Raw genomic sequence first — 14,770 nt, 5'->3', positions numbered from 1 at the left:
TACTGTTTGAATACAGGTAGTTCATTGCTGATGGCCTGAAGGTTATACGATTGCCTTAGATAAACTCAGACATTTTCAAACCAAAGGGACTTTGTAATCAGGTCAATCGACTTGAGTAAAGCAGTATATACTACTAAAATGAAACACACACACACACACACACACACACACACACACACACACACACACACACACACGCACACGCACGCACGCACACACACACACACACACACACACACACACACACACACACACACACACATAGTGGTCTCCTTTGGCTCAGTTGGTAGAGCATGGTGCTAACAATACTTAGGTTGTGGGTTTAATTCCTGCTGGAACCATATACTGTATACTGAAATGTATGCACTCACTGCAATGTAAGTTGCTTTGGATAAAAGCGTCAGCTAAATGGCATATATATATATATATATAAAATGATAATGACAATGACAGTCTCTGCATTGTAAGCATGCTGACCGGGGTCCATTTCACTTGTAAATTCTACTACTCAATTTAATGGTTTTAGGCAGGCACAGGATTGCATTATTGAAACTTTCAGCCTTCAAAGGTAATTTCCAAAATGCCAACACAACTCCACACGGCCCTCTGATTCACGTGAACCTTCACACACCACAGTCATCACTGGGATCAAGAGTTCATTTGAGGTGGTGAACGTCACGCCACAGGGCATTTACATAGGAAATAGTGAACCACATCACAGGTAACACCCCCCCCCACACACACACACACACACCCTCCCCCCCCCTCCTCTCTCTCTCCCCTAATGTAAGGAATCTGTGACAGTGGCACAGAGGGAAATGGGTTCTGATAAGGCACAATGGGCAGATAGGAGGGTTTTGAGCTAATCTTCATACCACTACTCATACACTCTTCATGCAGAAAGAGAATGGGCTAGTAGAAATTACATCAACTCTTGAATTAATTATTTGAAGATTCTCTCTCTCTCTCTACCTCTGGCATTACAAGCCCTTTAAGGATACCATCACGCACTGACAATTCTACCACTGCTATTCAAAAAGGCAAAACAGACTACTTGGAAAATCAACTGTACACATTTGAGTGATTCCCAATAAGATGTACATCTACTACACTGCATCGTCGTGTATGATGTATTTTTCTAATGTACATAGGCCCCATAGGCCCCTGGCCCCTGGCCCATAGGGCATTACAGTGCATGGGTTCCTGGCCCCTGGCCCCTAGGGCATTACAGTGCATGGGTTCCTGGCCCCTGGCCCCTGGCCCCTGGCCCCTGGCCCCTAGGACACTACAGTGCATGGGTTCCTGGCCCCTGGCCCCTGGCCCCTAGGACACTACAGTGCATGGGACAACTGATCTTTGATCAGACACCTGACACATGAACGGGGTTAACCATTGACATCACAGTGATACTGTCAAATCGAAAACTGCAATATTTACTGTACATGAGTCACTGCCAATTGGCAGGACATTAATCTAATAACAGACTATAAAGCCAGGACATATCTAGAAGTCTGATATCCGGTTCTAGAAATGTTAGGTAGAAGGTGATGTCTGTCTGTCTGGCCGAAGAGCTATTCATTTAAATTAAATGGTTTTGATTGGCGTTTTGATTTGAGAAGGTCTGAGCCACTCAGGTCAAATTCCATTAACTTGACCTCAAGAGAATTGTGTCCTCACTGGCAGCATGGCAGACAGCCTGTCACTTTATTCCTACTGTAGCGAAAACATGTGGTTGTAGGTAAAGCACCACTTTAAATCTGGCTAGCTTATTCATTCAAAACACATACTTCTGCTTCAAGACAATAAACTACATCCACTAGATAACATTTTCAGAGATACTGTATAACCATAAAGATGCAAGACCAACAACTCTATAGTGTATGTGTTGTATATCATTGCAAAACCATAAGGGGAATTGACTGAACATTTTTCGGTACAGCCCTAGTGCATGAGATAAAACGTGTCACACTTCCCCCAGATGTGATAAGCCCCTGTGCTCGGTTCATGAGGCAAGTGTGTGTGTGTGTGTGTGTGTGTGTGTGTGTGTCTGGTTGTGTGTGAGGGCAGGTCAAACACTCTGGTCCGAGGGGTTATGATGTGTAGCAGGGCTGACTGGGAGACAGTGGCCCCTGGACTTTACGTTCATTACCGCTCTGCTCATTATATTTACAGACACCACACGGCTGGACTGACTCACTGCAGAGACTGGACTCACAGATACTAACTAGCAATCACTGGTAGGCTACTCAGGTCAGACAATTGAATATGTTGTAAGTGATTGTGTTGCATTGTTTTATAGAATTTGACTGAAAGGTGGAAGTGGCGATGACAAAATGTTTAGTATATAAGTGTGCTTGGTCAGGTAAGAGTGGGTGTGAACACCGCCACTGAACACATGTTTTGGCCTGAGCTGTTGGGGAAATCCAGATTTATTTTCTTATCTTAAATTGGACATATTCTTTGCCATTCTTTTATGTGTTATGGATTAGGTAGACATCTTGGTGCCAGGACAACAACCTCCAGCTCAACCTCAGCAAAACTAAGGAGCTGATTGTGGACTACAGGAAGCGGCAGGGAGCCGGGCACGCCCCTATCACCATCAACAGGACGGCAGTAGAGAGAGTCAGCAGCTTCAAGTTCCTCGGGGTCCACATCTGCGAGGACTTGACCTGGACTCACCACACCGACGCCATCACAAAGACGGCAAGACAGCGGCTCTTCTTCCTCCGCAGGCTGCGGAGGTTCAACATGGACTCCAGGATACTCTGCAACTTCTACAGGTGCACCATAGAGAGTATCCTGACTGGCTGCATCACCGCCTGGTACGGCAGTTGCTCCGCCCTCAACCGTAAGACATTACAGAGGGTGGTGAAAACTGCCCAGCACATTACCAGGACGGAGCTGCCATCCATGGAGGACCTCTACACTCAGCGCTGCAGGAAGAAGACTAACCGGATTATTAAAGACCCTCATCACCCCAGCAACAAACTGTTTCAGCTGCTCCCGTCTGGCAGACGCTACCGCAGCATCCGGTCTCGCACCACCAGACTCAGGGACAGTTTCATTCCACAGGCAATAAGACTGTTGAACTCCTGAGCTACTTAGCTCACCACAATGACACTTTAACTATGCCACTTTATAACATGCCACTTTATAAAAGGCCACTTTACACCAGTCGACATCTGGATAAAAACGTCTGTTTACATTTCACTTTTTACATTTTACATTTACATTTATTTAGTTTTGTATTTAGGTAAATATTGTTATTGTTGTTGTTTCTTTATTTTTATTATTTACACTTCTTATTGCACTGTTGGAGGAGCCCAAGACTTAAGAATTTCATTGCCAGCGATTGCTCTGTAACTGTTGTGCATATGACAATAAAACCATCTTGAATCTTGAATCTTGAATCTTGAATTATCATTTGTCACCCTGTGAACAACCATCATCCGCTTGGGCTGGCCGACGAGTCTCAGCGGAGCTTGCCCTGGCTCCAGGTAAGTAGCCAATTGCCTCTCCAGGTCACATCACATCTGACATGATAAACAGTTCTGATGCATATATTTGTTAGTATATCAATCTCAACTCAAGTTGAGCAATTATGGCCTGCAGGAAGAAGCTGTTCCGGAACCTGTTGGTCATCAGGGTCTGGATACTCCGGTACTTTTCGCCAGAACAGCTGGGAGCTCACAGCCCGTGATGAAGTGGGCCACTTTCACCACCCTCTGCGGTCAAGGGTGGTGCAGCTGCCATACCAGATGGTTGTACAACCGGACAGGATACTCTCAATGGTGCACCTGTAGAAGTCTGTGAGGATCTGGGGGTCTTGACATTAAGCGAATTTCCTCAGCCGCCTGATGAAAAAGAGGCGCTGACGTGCCATCTTGATCACTGGGTGTGGTGTGACAATCTTAAGTCCTCAGTGGTGTGGACACCGAGGAACTTGAAGCTGCTGACTCTCTCCACTGCAGCCCCACCGATGTGGATGGGGGCGTGGCCACTCCCCTGCTTCCTCCTGAAGTCCACGATCAGCTCCTTATTTTTGCTGATAAGGGAGAGATTATTATTCTGTCACCAGTCCGCCAAGACTCTTACCTCATCCCTGTAGGCTGTCTCAACGTTGTTAGTGATCAGGCTGACCACAGTGGTGTCATCAGCAAATTTTATGATGGAGTTAGAGCTGTGCATGGCCACACAGTCGTGGGTGAACTGAACACACAACCCTGGGGGGTCCCCGTGTTGAGAGTCAGAGTGGTGCTCTGCTGCCTACTCTCACCACCTGGGGTCTGCCTATCAGGAAGTCCAGAATCCAGTTACACAGGGAGGTGTTAAGACCCAGGTCTCTGAGCTTGGTGACGAGCTTGGAGGAGACTATCGTGTTGAATGCTGAACTGTAGTCAATGAACAGCATTCTTACATAGGTATCTTTCTTATCCAGGTGGGATAGAGCAGTGTGCCGGGTGAGAGCAATGGCGTTACCAGTGGATCCTTTGGGCCAGTATGCAAATTAGAATGTGTCCAGTCTGGCAGGTAGTGGGGAGTTGATGTGGGTCTTAACCAGCCTCTCAAAGCACTTCATGATGACAGACATGAGTGCAATTATATTTGATACTAGAAATGTTAGGTGGCAGGTGATGTCTGCCTGCCTGGCCTAAGCATCTGAATTGTTCTGAATGGCAATTTGATTTGAGACAATCTGAGTTGCTCAGGTCAAAATTCATTATACTGTGCTGTAATGTAGGTGAGTGGTATGAGGGGTTATGGTGCGGAACAGGGTTGACATGACCTGGACTTTGTGTTATTTACCGGCTTGCTCACTATATATACAGACAACATACTGCTAGACTAACACTCACTAACACTCGCAGAGGTAAGATGGACTCTTGGAAGTAATTCGAGTAGCAATCTTTGTTTATTTGGTAGTATATTCCTAGTAGTATATGTTGTCAGTGATTGTTGCCTTATTTTACAGAATTTGACTGGGAGCCATGAAGGTCCTTGTGGTGCTCACACTGGCTGTGTTCATTGGTGAGTGAGACTCTCGTATGATCAATTTCAATTGATTTACCAAGTCTTGATTTTACATCAATCATTATTTATTGAGTACTACAACCATGGTAAATGTGGCCATGAGAATATTCCTAAACTAACGTAATGCTTCCAACAGATTGCTATGCCTTTGGTCAGTATCTGCCTGAGTCCGGGAAGCCAAAGTTGGATCTGACAGACGCATTCTTGAACTACTTACAAACATCAAAACAAATCACTGAGGACACATTCAAGTTGCTCTGGGGGTCTCAGCTGTCACAGGAAGTCCAGTAAGTCATGTGACATCTGTGATCAGTGATGTCATGACAGTGTGGGGTGTTGTATATGGAATCATTCAGAGCTGAAGAATGGTGACCTGACCTCTCTCTGTCTCTCTCTCTCTCTCTCTCTCTCTCTCTGTCAGTCACTTTTTCACACATAATGTTGACTTGGCCACCCATTACACCGGCTACCTGCAGAACTTCAAGAATCGTATGGTCCCCCTGGTCATGGACTTGCAGAACCAGATGAAGGAGATAGCCAAGAACGTGCAGCTGAGCCTGGCCCCTCAAGCTGAGGCGCTGAAGCTTACGCTGGACACCTACATCTTTGACATGTACTAAAGAAAGTATACTAAATACACTTTTTTCAATGTACTTTATATATTTTAAGTATATATGTACTAAGTACACTAAGAGTGTGCTATTTTGGTGTACTTAACTAATAGTGTACTAAATATATTAAAGTTGTTTCGAAGATCAACTAAAGCACTATGGCTAGGCTTCAGACTTTTACTTTCGGACTTGGGAATGAATGGCATACCATATCCTGGCCTTCATTACTTAAAGGTATGGTTAGCAACTAAATACACATAATTGAGGGATATCATGCAACTACAGTAAGTATAAAAACTGAAGAGCAACACAATTAATATGTAATCCAATTTCAAGCATTGAATCCAATAAATAACCGAACTGTAAATGTCAATAATGTCAACCAAAATGTACATTTCAGACATGAATGCTGGGTAATATGAAAATTACATGAAATATACTAAGTATATTAAAGGAGCAGGGCATATGTTTGCTGCCACCGCAGCAATAACAATAACAATAACAATAACAATAACAATAACAATAACAATAACATCCTCCCGAATAATAATATAAGTTGCATGCACGCACAATTCAAAGACGCAGCCACCAGAGACAGGTTGGAGGACATCCTCCGGAAGTCATCATAATTACTGTGTACTGCCTACTCTCACCACCTGGGGTCTGCCTATCAGGAAGTCCAGAATCCAGTTACACAGGGAGGTGTTAAGACCCAGGTCTCTGAGCTTGGTGACGAGCTTGGAGGAGACTATCGTGTTGAATGCTGAACTGTAGTCAATGAACAGCATTCTTACATAGGTATCTTTCTTATCCAGGTGGGATAGAGCAGTGTGCCGGGTGAGAGCAATGGCGTTACCAGTGGATCCTTTGGGCCAGTATGCAAATTAGAATGTGTCCAGTCTGGCAGGTAGTGGGGAGTTGATGTGGGTCTTAACCAGCCTCTCAAAGCACTTCATGATGACAGACATGAGTGCAATTATATTTGATACTAGAAATGTTAGGTGGCAGGTGATGTCTGCCTGCCTGGCCTAAGCATCTGAATTGTTCTGAATGGCAATTTGATTTGAGACAATCTGAGTTGCTCAGGTCAAAATTCATTATACTGTGCTGTAATGTAGGTGAGTGGTATGAGGGGTTATGGTGCGGAACAGGGTTGACATGACCTGGACTTTGTGTTATTTACCGGCTTGCTCACTATATATACAGACAACATACTGCTAGACTAACACTCACTAACACTCGCAGAGGTAAGATGGACTCTTGGAAGTAATTCGAGTAGCAATCTTTGTTTATTTGGTAGTATATTCCTAGTAGTATATGTTGTCAGTGATTGTTGCCTTATTTTCCAGAATCTGACTGGGAGCCATGAAGGTCCTTGTGGTGCTCACACTGGCTGTGTTCATTGGTGAGTGAGACTCTCGTATGATCAATTTCAATTGATTTACCAAGTCTTGATTTTACATCAATCATTATTTATTGAGTACTACAACCATGGTAAATGTGGCCATGAGAATATTCCTAAACTAACGTAATGCTTCCAACAGATTGCTATGCCTTTGGTCAGTATCAACAGCCTGCCACCCAGCAGTATCAGTATCTGCCTGAGTCCGAGAAGCCAAAGTTGGATCTGACAGACGCATTCCTGAACTACTTACAAACATCAAAACAAATCACTGAGGACACATTCAAGTTGATCTGGGGGTCTCAGCTGTCACAGGAAGTCCAGTAAGTCATGTGACATCTGTGATCAGTGATGTCATGACAGTGTGGGGTGTTGTATATGGAATCATTCAGAGCTGAAGAATGGTGACCTGACCTCTCTCTGTCTCTCTCTGTCTCTCTCTCTCTGTCAGTCACTTTTTCACACATAATGTTGACTTGGCCACCCATTACACCGGCTACCTGCAGAACTTCAAGAATCGTATGATCCCCCTGGTCATGGACTTGCAGAACCAGATGATGGCGAGAGCCAAGAAGGTGCAGCTGAGCCTGGCCCCTCACGCTGAGGAGCTGAAGCTTAAGCTGGACACCTACATCTTGGACATGAACTATCTCACCTCCCTCTTCCAGTCCGTCACAGGAGTAAAGAAAGTATACTAAATACACTTTTTTCAATGTACTTTATATATTTTAAGTATATATGTACTAAGTACACTAAGAGTGTGCTATTTTGGTGTACTTAACTAATAGTGTACTAAATATATTAAAGTTGTTTCGAAGATCAACTAAAGCACTATGGCTAGGCTTCAGACTTTTACTTTCGGACTTGGGAATGAATGGCATACCATATCCTGGCCTTCATTACTTAAAGGTATGGTTAGCAACTAAATACACATAATTGAGGGATATCATGCAACTACAGTAAGTATAAAAACTGAAGAGCAACACAATTAATATGTAATCCAATTTCAAGCATTGAATCCAATAAATAACCGAACTGTAAATGTCAATAATGTCAACCAAAATGTACATTTCAGACATGAATGCTGGGTAATATGAAAATTACATGAAATATACTAAGTATATTAAAGGAGCAGGGCATATGTTTGCTGCCACCGCAGCAATAACAATAACAATAACAATAACAATAACAATAACATCCTCCCGAATAATAATATAAGTTGCATGCACGCACAATTCAAAGACGCAGCCACCAGAGACAGGTTGGAGGACATCCTCTGGAAGTCATCATAATTACTGTGTAAGTCTATGGAAGTGGTTGAAAACTACAAGCCTCCTAGGTTTTGTGAAGTCAATGTAGCCAGAGGAGGATGGAAAATAACTGTCCTCCGGCTACATCATAGTGCTAACCTAGAGGGTGCTGTTGAGACTACTCTAGACCTTCATTGCAAAACAGTGTGTTTTTAATCAGGTATTTGGTAACTTCAGGATATATTAAGTAGTATTTTTTATCTAAAAAGGATAATGTTTTAAATGTTTAAAAATAATAATAATTATGAAATCACTGAGTAGGATGGTCCTCCCCTTCTGCCTCTGAGGAGCCTGCACTGCTGCAATTGCACCTTCACACTGTACCAAGAGATCAGAAACAACATTCTTATTTTGAGGACTGGAGCTAGCTAGTTTGTTCGCTTGCATTGAAAACCTATGTTGCTGGCTAACTAGCTAGTAGTGACAGAACTGTTATCAAAGGTAAGCTAGCTAAGCTACGGAAGCTAAATAGCTACAGTAGTATTCTAGTTTTATGTGGTTGATAATAGTTTTTGACTGTAAGGTAGCTAATGAAATGTTAGTTTCTCCAACGTAAAATGTAACAGAAATTGTTCAAAGAATAAAAATCTATTGTCATTTCCTTTATGTCTGTGGGTTTATTTGGACATTTGATTGCTTCACTGTCTATGCTTTTTGTTATCTTATTGAGATGATCAAACCTATCTACCAGTTTGCACCAATGGTCTACAAATGACTTATAAACATGTATACATGTCTATAAAGGTTGATTAATTGCATCTTTAGATTAGGGACAGCAAAAAAACTCTACAAATGATTAACAAATGATTGAGGAATGTATTTACAAATCTGTCATAAAATATGAGGGACACTTAGGAAAGGCTGGCAGTAATGACAACACAATTTATGTATCAAGGTCTACAAATGGCTTACATAGCTTTATAAACGTTGTGCTTCGATTTGTTTAACAAATCATTTATAAATGTTTATGAATATAGTTACTAATAATTTACAAAGCATTGAATAATGTTTAAAAATGTTGGAATAATATTTTGTTAATAGTGAGTTCATTATGTATGACTGACCTATAAATGGTTAGTGTGTTACCAGCATATTGAGCTTAAGTATATGTATTATATATTATAATTAGTACTAAAACAAAACTAAATGCCATATACATTTGAAGTATGCTTTTAAATAATACATTTAATTCGGAGAACGAGGAAGCAATGCTGTTTGCGGCAGCGTGACGCCTGTTACACACTGACTGATGAAGCTCTTTCTGGCTCTTTGTGTTGTTTGTTTGTGTGTTTGCTGAATGTCTGAGTGTGATGTTTTCTGTGCTGTAACCTGCATTTATGGAAATATAAAGAAAACCAAAAAGCAAACTTCGACGTCTAGCGTATGATATCATCGTCTACTGGCAGTCAAACTAATACCAGGCTATAAAGTCATGCCATATCTAATCAAAGCCCTATACTGTATCTGATACTAGACATATTGGGTGGAAGGTGATGTCTGCATGTCTGGCATAAGTGCTATTCATTTCAATTCAATGACTATTTGATTTGAGACGGTCTGAGTTGCTTAGGTCAAAATCCATGAACTTCACATTAAGTGAACCGTGTCCTCACTAGCAACATCGTAAACATGGTTGTGATTGAAACCAATCACCAAGTATGCTTCAAAACCACAAATCAAATTCCACCTATTTGGCCTATTTCTTCTCCCTGTTCATTCTTGTTTCTGCACTGTTTTATCTGTAAAAATGTATTTAACATTATAGAGGCAAGACCAGCATATATCTATATTGGATATCATCGAAGAACAAAGCGAAGTGGAATTGATTGTACATGTTTTTATCAGTATAGCCCTCGTGCATGAGTCTTCACCATGTAGAGCTTATAACTATTTTATATCAATGTGTGTGTGTGTGTGTGTGTGTGTGTGTGTGTGTGTGTGTGTGTATATATCAGGGTCAGGTCAAGTGGTATGAGGGGTTATGGTGTGGGGCAGGGTTGACATGACCTGGACTTTGTGTTTTTTACCGGCCTGCTCACTATATATACAGACACCATACTGCTGGACTAACACTCACTGCAGAGACTGGACTCAAAAATACTCTATTACACTCAGGACTCTTGGAAGTAATTCAAATAGCATTCTTTGATTCTTTGGCATTCCCTTTTGAAAGTTCAGAGTAGAATATGTTGTAAGTGATTGTGTTGTCTTGTTTTACAGAATCTGACTAAGAGCCATGAAGGTCCTTGTGGTGCTTGTGCTGGCTATGTTCACTGGTGAGTGAAACTCTCATGTCATGAATTTCAATTGATTTACCAAGGATAGATGTTTATATCAATACTTATTTATGGTGTGGGTATGAGAATATTCTTAAACTAACCTAACGCTCCTAACAGGATGCCATGCCATGGTTAAGCAGCCCGTGAAGACACGGCTGGAGCAGCTGTCAGATTCGGTCTGGAACTACTGTTTCACTGCAAAAGAAACCATTCAGCACTCCATCGATATTGTCGTGATGTCTCAGCTGGGAGACGAATTCAAGTAAGTCATGTGACATGCGTCATCAGGAATGTCATGACAGTGTGGGATGGTGAATATGGAATCCCTCAGAACTGAAGAATGGTGACCTGACCTGACCTGACCACTCCTCACCTCCCTCTCTCTCTCTCTCTCTCTCTCTCTCTCTCTCTCTCTCTCTCTCTCTCTCTCCTCATTCTCTCCTTTCCACCTCTCTCTCTCTCCTGCAGGAGCTTTATCACACAGAACACTGAGTTGGCCAGCCAATACCTTGTCTACCTGAAGAACGTCCAGACTCGTGTATATCCCGTTTTGAAGAGCTATCAGAACCAGCTGCCCGCGACAATCAAGCTGTTGCAGCAGAGCCTGGCCCCCTACAAGGAGGATATATTTAAGAAACTGGAACCCTACACCAATGATGTGGCCTATTTCTTCTCCTTGTTCATGCCCATTAAATGAGCTAAATCAAACATTGCTCTAGTCTAACCATATGTCACATGCAAACTGTATTTGCCCTTTGAAAACCTGACCCTAGAATATGTTAACATTGCCAACAGAATGAGTGAAAGTTAGCGTAAACTTGATAAAGCTGATGATATCTTTGGATATGTATTTTCGAATGCTCTTGGATATGTATTTTGGTATACCCGAGTTGAGATGGTAAACTCACTCCTCAAGTTGAAATACCCCTACGCAAGCTAGGTTTTCGGTAGGTGGTCATGTGTGTTGCCAACACGGAGGACGCAGGTTCGAGACTCATGTGAGTTCGGAGTGCGTGGAAGCAATACTGTTTGCGGCAGCGTGATGCCTGATACACACTGACTAATGAAGCTTCTTTGTGTTGTAGCCCATTATTGATACAGGTCTGAAGTGGAACGTAATGACAAGGACAAAGCGTTGTGCAACAATATGATGATTAATGTAAGCCACCAGTCCATAAAGGTCTCTCATCAAGATAGGCTTATTCCCTATGGTGATCCAAGTGAGCTGCAAACATTCTCTCATTGGGCAGAAATGTCTATTTTTTACATCATAAAACACCAAAACATTGAGCACTGTCTCTCATTTTTCCGTTTTATCTTGATTCATTCTAAGTTCAACTTTTCCTAGAGTGCATCCCTTTTTAAAATTTAAATATAAAATGTAAAACAACCTGTTTGTCCTCAAAATGCCATTTAGATGTCTAACACATATAACACCTGTCCCGATAGCTATGTTGAGATATAGGACTGCTACCACATCTGTAAGTTATGGTTATCTCACAGCAGCAATATGCTCCTGTTGTATGCCATCTAGTGGTACTTCATAATCACTTCAGATAAGAACGTAGCCAAAGCAAGTGGTGTTATTTCATCCAACAAGGAATAATAAGCACATGGAATTGTCTTTGAGAAACACAACCATTTTTTTTCCTGCAGCTCACCACACACCAAATCACTAATTTTAAGCACACAAGCAGTCCTGTGTGTTGTTGACAATCTGGAAACACAGTCACACTCCCTGTCACACCCCACAATCACAACGCCCCTCCAGCAGTGGGTATGGATGCAGGTCTGTTCATGCCTGGGGATGTATCTGAACACCCCCTCTCTGACTCCCTCCCCCCTGACTCCCTCCTTCCTCTTCTGCTGCCAGGTCTCTCCCACGCTGCCTCACCCAGAGACAAACAACATTCCTCTGTTCTGCCCCCAACTGTCACTGGCACAGAGCACCGTTAACCCTGTATTTGTATTTTTGTATTTATTTATTTGCACACATAAAAAATTACAAAAAAGTGAATAAAATGAATTAAAAAAAGGGCATGTGCAAGTGAGGTAAGAAACCTGTCTAGGGCTTATATTAAAACCTTAATGTAAGAAAAATTTAAAAAAAAAATAGACCAAAACCAGGACTAGGACCAGGACTAGGACTAGAACACGGGTCAGGATCGACAAGGATCAGAACCATATTAGGACTAAAACCAGGGATAGAAGCAAAAGCAAGACCAGAATAGGACCAAAACAGCCTAGATTGGGGTCAGGATCCTGAGCAGGATCAGGACCATATAACTCCTGCATCTCTATCACTTGTCTCTTGTTTTTGACCACCTGGAAGGAGACCATTGGCAGTACTGCTAATTGACATGTAATGTGCTAGGCTGTGGCTGATTATTCAACAGGTGGTAAGACTATACAGCAACTCAACAGACAAGCACAGATCTGCCTCATGACCTATTGGTGATCTGTACTGTTAGACCTTATGGAAGGCCTACAGCAAAGACCACAACAAACTGATCTGGCCAGGTTAGCCAGGGGGGCCTACATGACATTTGAGATATTTTGCATGTCACTGGTGGAGAGGTTGTTGATCTCTAGATAAAGGTCTTTGGATGAGAGGTTATCCTTATCCTCAGATCAGTACAAGTTGCCATTTGTCAGCCAAGCAAAACCATTGACTCAGAGGCAGATGCCTGGGGATACATAAGGGTATATACCACATACACAAACACACACACAATACAAAACCCTGATTTCAAAACTGAGTGACCTTTGGCCTAGACTAGGGCAGCCAGCTGTCGTGACATCATGTGAAAGGGTATGGTGAGAGATCTGACCTAACACGGAGGTTGAGCACACTGCGACCGCACGTCTTCCAGCTCTCCTCCTGACTCACAGATGAGCTGGCTGGGGTTATGAGCGTTCATGACCGTCACCCTCTAACACATTACCCTGATAGACATACAGTACATTACCACATCCACCATCCTCAGCATCCTGAGGATCAAAACATAGATTGTGTTAAGAAGAAGAGGAAGACACTTTGTTTTACAGAACTGAGTATGTCTGTCTACTGTTAGTGTACTGTAGCCAATCCATGACTCTTCTTAACCTCTCTCTCACTTCCCTCTTTCTCTCACACACACTCTGTCTGTCCGTGTCTCACTGTCTATTAACAAAATCATCACAATGTCTTGAAAAATAACTGTTTGCAAATCTCCAGAAAAAACTCCAATGTGATAGTCTTCATAATAGACCTGCTCTCTGTCTCTCCCCTGGTCCTAACATCAGTGTGACCTTTCTGTCTCAGCGGGGAGAGCAGCAGTGGATAGAGCATTGAGTTCATGTTAGTGCTGACACAGCAAAATACTGAGAGTGAGCCAAATCCAAACTTAATCCCGGGGGCCTGCGAGAGCAACAATAAAAAATCCAAGTCAATGTTGTTCCTACAGGTTTATAAATGTAAGACGAGAAGAACTCTGGACACCGGAAAATACCAATCTTAGAAAAGGTATACTAATCGTGGAAAAGGAATAGGACAAGAGGACGATAGCATTACTATGCTGTTTAGATTAAATTACATCAAGTAATCCACAGTGTGTTGAGTTGGACAGACCTGGACTTGCCATGCTGCTGAATGTACACTTGTCTATGGGACAGACCCACAGTGTGACACACATGGGACCTCTGTGGAATCCCATGGTCTAAAGGTGCATTTAACTGAAGGCCATGGAGATCTGTATACCTTACTGTTGTCTTATTTTCCCCATAAATTATCATAACATGGTGGGTAGAAAGGTATATATACCTTAAGCGCTAACTCCTCAGAAGACTAGTAGCACTAATAAGGTCTGACCAATCACTGAAGAGTTGAAAGAGAGTACATCTGAAGATTATCTGGGCCCCGAACAAATCAATCAATTCCAGTTTGGTTTCTAAAAGGCATATATTTCTTGTCATTGCATCACAGAGAGGAATGTGTTGTATTGATAGTAAGAAGTACATGTTGGACCTAAAGGGTAAAGGCCATCCACATTGAATAACTGTTGAATAACTGTTGAATAACTGTTGAATAACTGTTGATAAGAATGGCTGTATAAAGCTGGCTTTGCACAAACAGTCATAGATAGCTGCCATGTTGAG

The sequence above is a fragment of the Argentina silus genome (assembly GCF_951799395.1).
Source record: "Argentina silus genome assembly, chromosome: 10".
Lineage (NCBI taxonomy): Eukaryota > Metazoa > Chordata > Actinopteri > Argentiniformes > Argentinidae > Argentina > Argentina silus.
Note: the sequence above shows the minus strand (reverse complement) of the source record.